This window comes from Plecotus auritus (assembly GCF_963455305.1).
Source record: "Plecotus auritus genome assembly, chromosome: 12".
NCBI lineage: Eukaryota > Metazoa > Chordata > Mammalia > Chiroptera > Vespertilionidae > Plecotus > Plecotus auritus.
Window position 1 is genome coordinate 5,779,710 of NC_137778.1, and position 10,691 is coordinate 5,790,400.

Genomic DNA, 10,691 nt, shown 5'->3' on the forward strand with positions numbered 1-10,691 from the left:
ATGTTAGAAGACCCAATAGATAAAACATTTAAAGAACAATAAAAACATGAAATATGTAGGAATTAACTGAACAGAAAATTTTCAAAATCTATATGAACAAAAACCCAAAACACACCTGAAGTCACAAAAATAGACTTGAGCTAGTGCAGTGGTCGGCAAACTCAGTCAACAGAGCCAAATATCAACAGGACAACGATTGAAATTTCTTTTGAGAGCCAAATTCTTTTAACTTAAACTTCTCCTAACGCCACTTTTTCAAAATAGACTCGCCCAGGCCGTGGTATTTTGTGGAAGAGCCACACTCAAGGGGCCAAAGAGCCGCATGTGGCTTGCGAGCCGCAGTTTGCCGACCACTGAGCTAGTGGAAACACACTTGTTTTTGGTCATGGTGTCTCATCACTGAGGTAGACAATTTGACACTGACGTTTATATGAGGGGAAAGGAGAACCCTTCTTAGCGTAGAACGATAAATGACAAGTGACACATAAGTGTTCAGGAGTGCTGGAGTTGGGAAATCACCATTTGTTACCATCTTGGTAAAGACTGGTGCGGCGATCAATAGGGTAAATCCAGGGTAAAACTTTGACACGAGGAGCAGGATGCTTGCTTTGTCTTGAAGTGTCTCCCCATAAATTGCATAATAGGTGCAAAGGGAAATGTAACTATAGAGAGAAGAAATTGGAAAACGTTTTAATGATGATGAAGTTGACATGACCAGTAAGAGCAGATAAACATAATAAGCCTCAAAATACAGCATCACTTATGTAGTTTTCTGTCTGGGAGTTCATGTGAAACATCAAACAGATCCAAAATGAGACATATTTTTTAAAGGCAAGTGAGCAATAGTGGGTTTTTTAAAAGTGCCAATTATGAATCCCAAAGGGAAGAGGGGGCAGGGGGCAGGAAGAGATTAACCAAAGAATGTATATGCATAATCCATGGCCATAGACATTGGTGTAGCAGTTCCTAGGGTTAGAGGCATATCCCAAGAAATAAGAAAAAGCTCTAGTAAACTATCTAACACGACAACTAAAGTAAATAGAAAGAGAACAGGAAAAAAAAAAAAAAGCCCAGAGGAAGTAAAGGAAGGAAATAATAAAGATTAGAGCATAAGTAAATGACATAGAGACTAAAAAACAAAACAAAACAAACGAACACACAATATAAAAGATCAATGAAACCAAGAGCTGGTTCTTTGAAAAGATAAACAAAATTGATGAGCCTTTAGCCAGACTCACCAAGAAACAGAGAGAAAAGACCCAAATAAATAAAATCAGAAAGAGACAATATAACTACTGACACCACAGAAATACAAAGAACTGTGAGAAAAGACCATGAGCAGTTATAGGCCAACAAACCGGACCACCCGGGTGAAATGGACAAATTCTAGAAACATACCACCTTCCGTAATTCAGTTAGGAAGAGTCAGAAAACCTGAATAGGCTGATAACTAATGAAGCAATAATTAAAAAAAAAAAAAAGCCCCAGCAAACAGAAATCTGGACCAGATGGATTTACAGGTGAGTTTTACCAAACATTCAAAGAAGAATAAACATCTATTATCCTCAAACTATTCCAGAAAATAAAAGAGGAGGGAGGGCTCTCAAGCTCTTTTTACCAGGCCAGCATTATCCTAATCCTAAAACCAGATAAAGACCATACAAAAAAAGAAAATTACAGGCCAATATCCCTGATGAACACAGATGATAAAATCCTCAACAAAATGTTAGCAAATGGGATCCAGCAACACATTAAAAAGATCATACACCATGACCAAGTGGGATTTATTCTAGAGATGCAAGGCTGGTACAATATTTACAAATCAATGAATGTAATGCATCACATAAACAGAATGAAGGACAAAAACCTCATAATCATATCAATAGATGCAAAATAAGCATTCCACAAAGTTCAGCACCATCCTATACAATCAAAGCCTAATATGGTAAGTGTCCAGTCTGGTTGTCCGTTCAACCAATCAAAGCCTAATATGCTAAATGTTCAGTCGACCCATCAGCCATTCAACTAATCAAAGTGTAATATACTACTGATATGCTAAGGCCGCTCAACCACTCGCTATGATGTGCACTGGCCACCAGGGGGCAGACGCTCTGACTGGTAGGCTAGCTTGCTGCTGGGGTCTGGCCAATCGGGACTGAGCCACAAGGGCCGGACACGCCCTGGAGTCCTCCCACGGTCCCACCTCTGGCGTCCCTCCCTAGCCCCGATTGTGCACCAGTGGGGTCCCTTGGCCTGGCCTGTGCTCTCTTGCAATCTGGGACCCCTCGGGGGATGTCAGAGAGCTGGTTTCAGCCTGATCCCGCAGGCCAGGCCGAGGGACCCCACTGGTGCACGAATTCATGCACCGGGCCTCTGGTTTTTAATAAAAACTCAGCAAAGTGGGAATACAGGGATCATACCTCAACATAATAAAGGCCATGTATGACAATCCTACAGCCAACATTATACTCAATGGGAAAAAACTAATAACTTTTCCCTTAAGAATAGAAATAAGACAAGGATGTCCCTTTCACCATTCTTATTCAACACAGTACTGGAAGTCCTAGCCACAGTGATCAGACAAGAAGAAGAAATAAAAGGCATACAAACTGGAAAGGAGGAAGTAAAATTGTCATTATTTGCAGATGTCATGATATTGTACATAGAAAATCCTAATGACTCCACCAAAATACTACTAGATTTAATAAATGGATTCAGCAAAGTAGCAGGATACCAAATTAACATCCGACAGTCAATGGCATTTTTATACACCAACTAGAGGCCTGGTGCACGACATTCGTGCACTGAGGGGGCGGGTTTCCTCAGCCGGCCTGCACCCTCCCTAAAAGCAAAAATCCACCTCATATTTGTATTTTGATACTCTTAAAAAGAGTCTTGAACTGCCCTGGCCAGTTGCTCAGTGGTTAGAGCATCAGCAGGAGGACTGAAGGGTTGCGGGTTTGATTCCCATCAAAGGCAAGTACCTTGGTTGCAGGTTTGATCTCTAGCCCTGGTTGGGGCGCGTGCTGTAGGCAACCAGTTGATGAATCTCTCTCACATCGATGTCTCTCTCTCTCTCCCTCTCCTCCCTCCCTTCACTCTCTCTCTCTAAAGATCAATAGGAAAAATATCCTCGGGTGAGGATTAAAAAAATCTTGAGCTGATAAATATAGGCCTTTTCAGTTTTAGTGTTTTTTCCTTCTGTCATATTCAGATAACTCTCTCAGAACTGGAAAATGTTGTGCTTGGAACACAATTATTCATTGTCCTTCATGGGTGTTGCAATTTTTCATAACCTATCAATTTAAGTTTTTGCCAGTCACAATCCAGAAGTTAGATTTACCCTGAGAGAGGCCCTGCTTGCTCCACGCAGGCACCTGGGGCTTGACATGGACTCACTGTCTTTGGTCATAGTCTCCTTTTTGAGCACCCACCACCAACTCTTTACTTTGAAAATCTCTTGACAATGCTCAACTCACTACCATTGAAACTGGGTCTGGGCCAGCATCAGTATTTAATCCCCAAAGACCTTAAAATTAGGCCTTGCTATGGAGTCAGCTCAGATTTTAATGATGGAGAACACTGAAAATGATATTAACCCAGTTCTTAACACCATGATACATACCCGCTGAAATCTGACTTCCACATTTGCCCACAGTTCTACCAGTCCCGAGGAGAAAAGATTTTGTCTTGTTTGAGTTGACCTTTGATTTTACATGGGCCTAGATTGGCATGGGCCTAGATGGGCACAAGGAAATCCTACACTGGGGATTTTCCCAAACAAATGGTAGGGTTTTTGGTTTTTTTTAAACTAGAAAAGGTGGTTTCCCAGGCAGCTGCAACTTGTTGACATGTTTCCATTTTCCTCTCCCTGGTAGCAGAAGTTGGTCCTAAATATCAGTTTACATTTTTTAAAAAATATTTTTTTTTATTGATTTCAGAGAGGAAGGGAGAGGGAGAAAGAGATAGGAACATCAATAATAAGAGAGAATCATTGATTGGCTGCCTCCTCCATGCCAAACTCTGGAAATCAAACCATGACCTCCTGGTTCATAGGGTGGTACTTAACCACTGGCCCACACTGGCTAGGCTCAGTTTAAATTTTTTAACTTTGCTTTGTTTATCTCTACTATTGGGGGTGCTGCCAGGTTTCAATATTCCAATATAGTCTCATCTTTCTGGGAAACATCTACATAATAGCTGCTTCTGAAACTTGTACCTGTTACCTTACCTGCTTACCCTCCATTCTGGAAAGAGATAGAAATTCTTATTAGTGCAAGGGGCATCTAAACATTGAGAATTTAGCACAGTGCTATGACTATGACTCTGTTATAGTCACTGCCTGCATCAGGGCTCTCCCCTGTTTAGTTTAGGCTAATGGGTAGACTTAGAATACAGCTAAGAGAAGATGGTTATCATGGTCATAACCTACAGGCCAAAGGTACCACAGACCAGCTAATCCTTCACAGGCTTGGTAGACATTGGGACCCCAATTAAAAAAAAAAAAAGGAATATTTTGAAAAGCTGTGTCAGCATCAGTTACCTGGCTTTTGTAGGGAAATGGGAGGCTATTGCAGGAAATGTACCAGTTGAGACTGGTCATACCACATGGAAAGTCTGCCACCTGAAGTATTGCTAGAGATATGGGAAAGGTTACATTTCCTTTCAAAGTTTCCAAGAGGATGAGAGGAGTTTTATTTAAAATTTAACAGAATCTGTTTTCTGAAGCTCACGGTCCTTCTGTTCCAGGAGTCCTGATAGACCTTTAAAGCAAGGCCTGCTGTCCAGGTGTTGTATCGCAAATCAGCGAGCTAGACAAGACACCTCAATCAGCCAGTTGGTTAGGAGTCATCTTTATTGCACACAGGTTCAGAGCAGATTACCTCTGTCAAATTCTGAACAAACACAGGAGGGAGTATTTCCTTTTCTTTTTTAAATATATTTCTTTTATTGATTTCAGAGAGGAAGGGAGAGGGAGAGAGAGATAGAAACATCAATGATGAAAGAGAATTGTTGATTGGCTGCCTCCTGCAAGACCCCCACTGGGGATCGAGCCCGCAACCCGAGCAGATGCCCTTGGTCGGAATCGAACCTGGGACCCTTCAGTCTGCAGGCCAACGCTCTATCCACTGAGCCAAACCGAGTAGGGCGGGAGTATTTCCTTTTTATATCCTTCTAGTTCTTTGTGTAAGACAGCTTGTAACCTTGAATACATATCGTATCTAACAAACACCTGTTATATCTATACAGACAACTTATAACTTTGAGTACATATCATATCTATACAGGCACCTGCCATCAATATCAGTGTATCAGTTAGATGGCTAACTTGCAAGGTCAGACAATTAAGTTTATCTTTTCTATTCAAGCAAAAAACGAAGTTATTTTACAGTCTAAAAATAACAGAGTTGACCTACAGAATAAGGGACTAAGAATAACAGAGTAGTTCAAACAGCAGTTTTCCAAAGGAGGGATTACTATGCTTCAGAGGGAAGTTACTTATCACCTCTGTGACTCTTCCATTCTCCTGGCCATAGCCTCCACACTGGAGACATGTGCCAGGAACCAGTTCCAGCATGTCATAATTACAAGAGTTTCATCAAAAGGTTGATGAATCTTGGGGGGCTCAACAAGGGCTGAGCCACATATGTAATTACCTGTTGGAATGGCTAAAAAGCATCTCTCCCAAACCTGAATAGGATTGCTTGCTGCCAGACAGCTCAGGGCATCTTAATCTGCATGTTATTGCCTCCTGTTGGCCAAACACCTGAACAGCTGTGGGCTATTCCCTAATCTGAACAATGCTTCTGTAAACCCTACCTTTTGAAACCATACCCTTTGAAGTGTATTATCTCCACCTTGCCTTAGGACAAATTGTGTTAATAAAAAGCACTGGATCCTGAGTCAAGAGGTAGTCTTTAGCTCCTTTAGCTGAAGCTCCTCTGACTCCCAATACCTTTAAAAACTATCTTTTGTCCTTGGACTCCTTACTGAATCTATGCACAGCCTTTCTCCAGATTGCAGAACCCTTCTTAATGCTGGGACAAGAACCCTGGCAGACATGGAGAGGACAGGTGGGAGTTCACAACATTCCTCAGAGAGTTGCAAGATTTAAAGTTTGAGAAGTCCTGCCTAGGCCATCCCGGAATCCTTACCCCCTAGTACCATGGTCGGCAAACTGCAGCTCATGAGCCACATGCGGCTCTTTGGCCCCTTGAATGTGGCTCTTCCACAAAATACCACGGCCTGGGCGCATCTATTTTGAAGAAGTGGTGTTAGAAGAAGAAGTTTAAGTTTAAAAAGTTTGGCTCTCAAAAGAAATTTTCATCGTTGTACTGTTGATATTTGGCTCTGTTAACTAATGAGTTTGCCAATCACTGCCCTAGTATATATGAGGTTTCATGAGTTCCATTTCTCTGTTCTTCTTAGCCACTGGGTAGTATTATTCTATTTGACACAAAGTTATTAGATGTCTGTCAGTTGCCATGGCCGGTCCAGCCCCATTTGCCAAAGGCTACAAAGAAGAGCTTTCCTGCTCTTAAGGTCATGCTTTCTCTGAAAACATATTAGCCCCTACCACTGGCAGCTGCCATTCTTTTTGTTTTGGGTGAGGTTGTGCCCCCCTAAGCTGGAAAGCCCCAAAATGGGAGAGATGAGACGTCTACAGAGAAAAGGGTGCACATGGAGCTAGAGGGTGTGGGAAGAATCCCTTTTCTGCTGGTTAACAGATGCTCCAAACTCTGTTTTCACCAGAGGGATGGCCTCTCCATCAAAGACAAAGGATGCTCTGGAGAGCAGGAGCCATGGCAGCTGTGACACCTTCCAGGTTCTGTGTTCTCTTGCTCCGATAATAAACTGGCAAAGTACACAGGTGTCTTCTTGTGGCTTACAATGCTAATGTAATTAACAAAGAGAAGAATCAACTTTAATTATCTGCTAAGAAAGTTATAGTCTTCAAAAGTCTGACCTTTGAAAATATATAGTTTTTATCTCTGAGATTAGGAACAAGACAAAAATGCCCACTCTCACAACTATTATTCAACACTAGAGGCCCAGTACACGAAATTGTGGTGGGTACAGTCCCCAGGCCTAGCCTGCGATCAGGGCCATCTTCCCCAGCTGCCTGCAGCCGGCCTCGCCCCCTGCCACCACCCACCCCCAGGTCCCTGTTAGCCATTGGCGATGGGAGCTTACTCGCCCCCTGCCACCACCCAGCCGGTCCCGCCTACTCATGGACACGCCCCCGCTGCGGGTCGCCCTCTGTGTGTGGGATGACCAACGGGGCACTGCCTGTACACCACCCACCCCCAGGTCCCCGTTAGCCATCGGCGATGGGAGCCTGCTGGCTGGGGGAAGGGACTGAGAAGTGGTTAGTGCACCTCATAGTGACTGGTTGAGCAGTCGTTCTGGTCGTTCCGCTGTTATGGTCATTGAGCTTTTATTATATAGGATAGCACTGGAAATCCTAGCCATAGCAGCTAAGCAATAAAAAAAGGCAACCCAAATTGGAAATAAAAAAGTAAAATTGTCACTTATTTCAGTTGATATGATTCTATATAAAAAACCTTAAAGACGCCACCAAAAGACTATTAGAAAAAATAAAATAATACAGTAATGTTACAGGATACAAAAGCAATGTATAAGAATCTATTGTGTTTTTATATACTAACAAAATATCAGAAAAAGAAATGAAGAAAATTCCATTTACAATTGTAAAAAAAAAAAAAAAAAGAATAAAATGCCTAGGAATAAAGTTAACAAAGAAAGTGAAATACCTATACTCTGAAAACTGTAAGACATTGTTGAAAGAAATTGAAGTAGGCACAAAGAAATGGAAAGATATTTCATATTCATGGATTGGAAGAATCAACATAGGTAAAATAACCATATAACCTAAATCAATATACAGATTTAATGCAATCTTCATCAAAATCCCAAAGGCATTTTTAAAAGAAATAGAACAAAAAAATCATCAGATTTATAGAGAACCACAAAAGACCCTGAATTGCCAAAGCAACCCTGAGAAAAAAGAACAAAGCCAAAAGTATCACATTCCCTGAATTCAAAATATACTACAAAGCTACAATAATCCAAACAGAATGGCATTGGCAGGAAAAGACACACAGACCAATGGAACAGAATTGAGCGAGAGCTTAGAATTTAACTCACACATATATGGGCAACTAATTTTTTTATTTTTTATTTTTATCAACGAGCCAAAAAGAAACAATGAAGAAAGAAAAGCTTCTTCAATAAATGGTGTTGGGAAAATTGGATAGTCACATGCAAAAAAAATGAAACTAGACTGCTACTTGACACCATACACAAAAATTAACTCAAAATGGGTTAAAGATTTAAATATAAGACCTAAAATAAAATTTACATAAAGAAAACATTGGTACTAATTTTTATTTTTTTAATCCTCACCCGAGGATGTTTTTCCCTTGATTTTTAGGGAGGGTGGAAGAGAGAGGGAAAGACAGAGAGAAACTTTGATGTGAGAGAAACACATTGATTGGTTGCCTCCTGCATGAGCCCTGACCAGGGCCTGGGCCGGGGAGGAGGCTGTAACCGAGGTACGTGCCCTTGACCAGAATCGAATCTGGGAACCTGGGACCCTTCGGTCCTCAGGCCAACACTCTACCCACTGAGCCAAACCGGCTAGGGAGGTACTAAATTTATGGACCTTAATCTCAGAGAGGATTTTGTGAAATTGACACCGAAGGAAGTAAAGGCAAAAATAAACGAATGGGACTGCATTAAACTAGCATTTTCTGTACAGTGAGAGAAACCGTGACTGTGTAGAAACTTTGTTTAATATGACCTTGTCTCCGTTTTTAACATTCAAACGGGCCTCACCCGGAACCCTGACTCTCCTGCCTCCTTCTCCCTTGCACAGCCACTCCATTAATCATTAATCCCCCAGGACAGCCAGGTTTTGGTCAGCATCAAGTAATCTTAGGAAACAAAGCCTGGGGCTTGTTGACCCAAATATAGAGTTTCAGTCTAACTAGAGATAACATCTGGCCTCAATTGTGTTTGAGCTCCAGGCCCAGAGAGTGGCATAACGAGATGAAGTGACACCATGGCTGACATCAGCACCAAAAGAACTGACCCACTACCCCCCACCCTAACCCTGACCACGGCCCTCACTGCCCTATACACACAGCTAACTCATGCCCTGGAGGCCAGTGGGGAACCAGGTCTGGAGCATTTGCTCTCTGGGCATGAGCCACTGGCTAACACTAACCTCTTGCTTTCTTTGCTGCAAGCCCCTGTTCATGTCTTAAATGAGCATTGCTGCATGCAGGCAAAAGGATCCCTCTAATCTGGTAACAAGACCATCAATAAAACAAAAAGGCAAGAAACTGAATGCAAGGAGATATTTGCAAATGATACCTATGATAAGAGGCTAACATCCAAAATATACAAAGAACCCATCCCAATCAACCACAACTACAACAATAATTCAATTAAAAAAAATGGACTAAGGGCCTGAAAAGATACTTTTCCCAAGAAGACATGTAAATGGCCATATGTGAAAAGATGCCCAGCTTCACTAGCTGTGAGGGAAATACACTACTTAAGACATTCTTGAATGCTCCGTTTTGGGAGTCTTTAAAAAAATTCTTTTTCTCAAATTAAATCTTTATTGTTGAAAGTATTACCTATGCCCCTCCTTCCCCCGCATTGGCCTCTTCTAGCCTGCCCCCACCACCTGCCCCAGGCCTTCACCACCCTGTGGTCTGTGTCCATGGGTTATTCATATATGCACACAAGTTCTTTGATCTCTTCCTATCCACCCGCCCTTCCCTGCCTTCCCTCTGAGATTCTGCACTCTGTTCCATGCTTCTCTGTCTCTGATCAATTTTGTTCATCAGTTTATGTTGTTCATTAGATTCCACATATGAGTGAGATCATGTGATACTTGTCTTTCTCTGATTGGCTTATTTCGCTTAGCATCGTGGTGGGCAAACTGTGGCTCGCAAGCCACATGCAGCTCTTTGGCCCCTTGAGTGTGGCTCTTCCACAAAATACCACGGCCTGGGCGAGTCTATTTTGAAGAAGTGGCGTTAGAAGAAGTTTAAGTTTAAAAAATTTGGCTCTCAAAAGAAATTTCAATCGTTGTACTGTTGATATTTGGCTCTGTTGACTAATGAGTTTGCCGACCACTGGTCTAGAACATCTCATGGGCAGGAATGATTGGGTTGGGGAGAATTTTCATCCTCCTGAGTCCTTGGACCATAATGCCTTCTAATATTATCCTACTCCCATCATCATTTCTAACAAGGTTCTGTTTGTCTCTTCTTATGGTCTGGGTGGATTTCCACAGAGCAGCATCCACGCAGTGTTGCCATGGTGTCACAATATCAGGAATTGCATAGCGCAGCATGCATCCCGAGTGGTGAAGGGGATTTCCCTGAGAAAGAGAACAGCAACTGATTTAAATTTATCGGTTCCAGAGCTCAATCAACATTTCCTACAAAGTCAAAGCAAGTAGGACAGTTTCTCCAAAGGGACCTCAGCTCTAGGATAAAGACCCCTTCCATTTCCAGGAGCACTGCTGATCAACACACACATATCTGAGCAGCCCTATGAAGAACATTGGCTTTCTCAGCACCCAGGAGACTGTGGGTGGGGAGAATGCTGAGTGGCATACAGAACTCTTCTACTTCCTGCTTTCTGTTTCT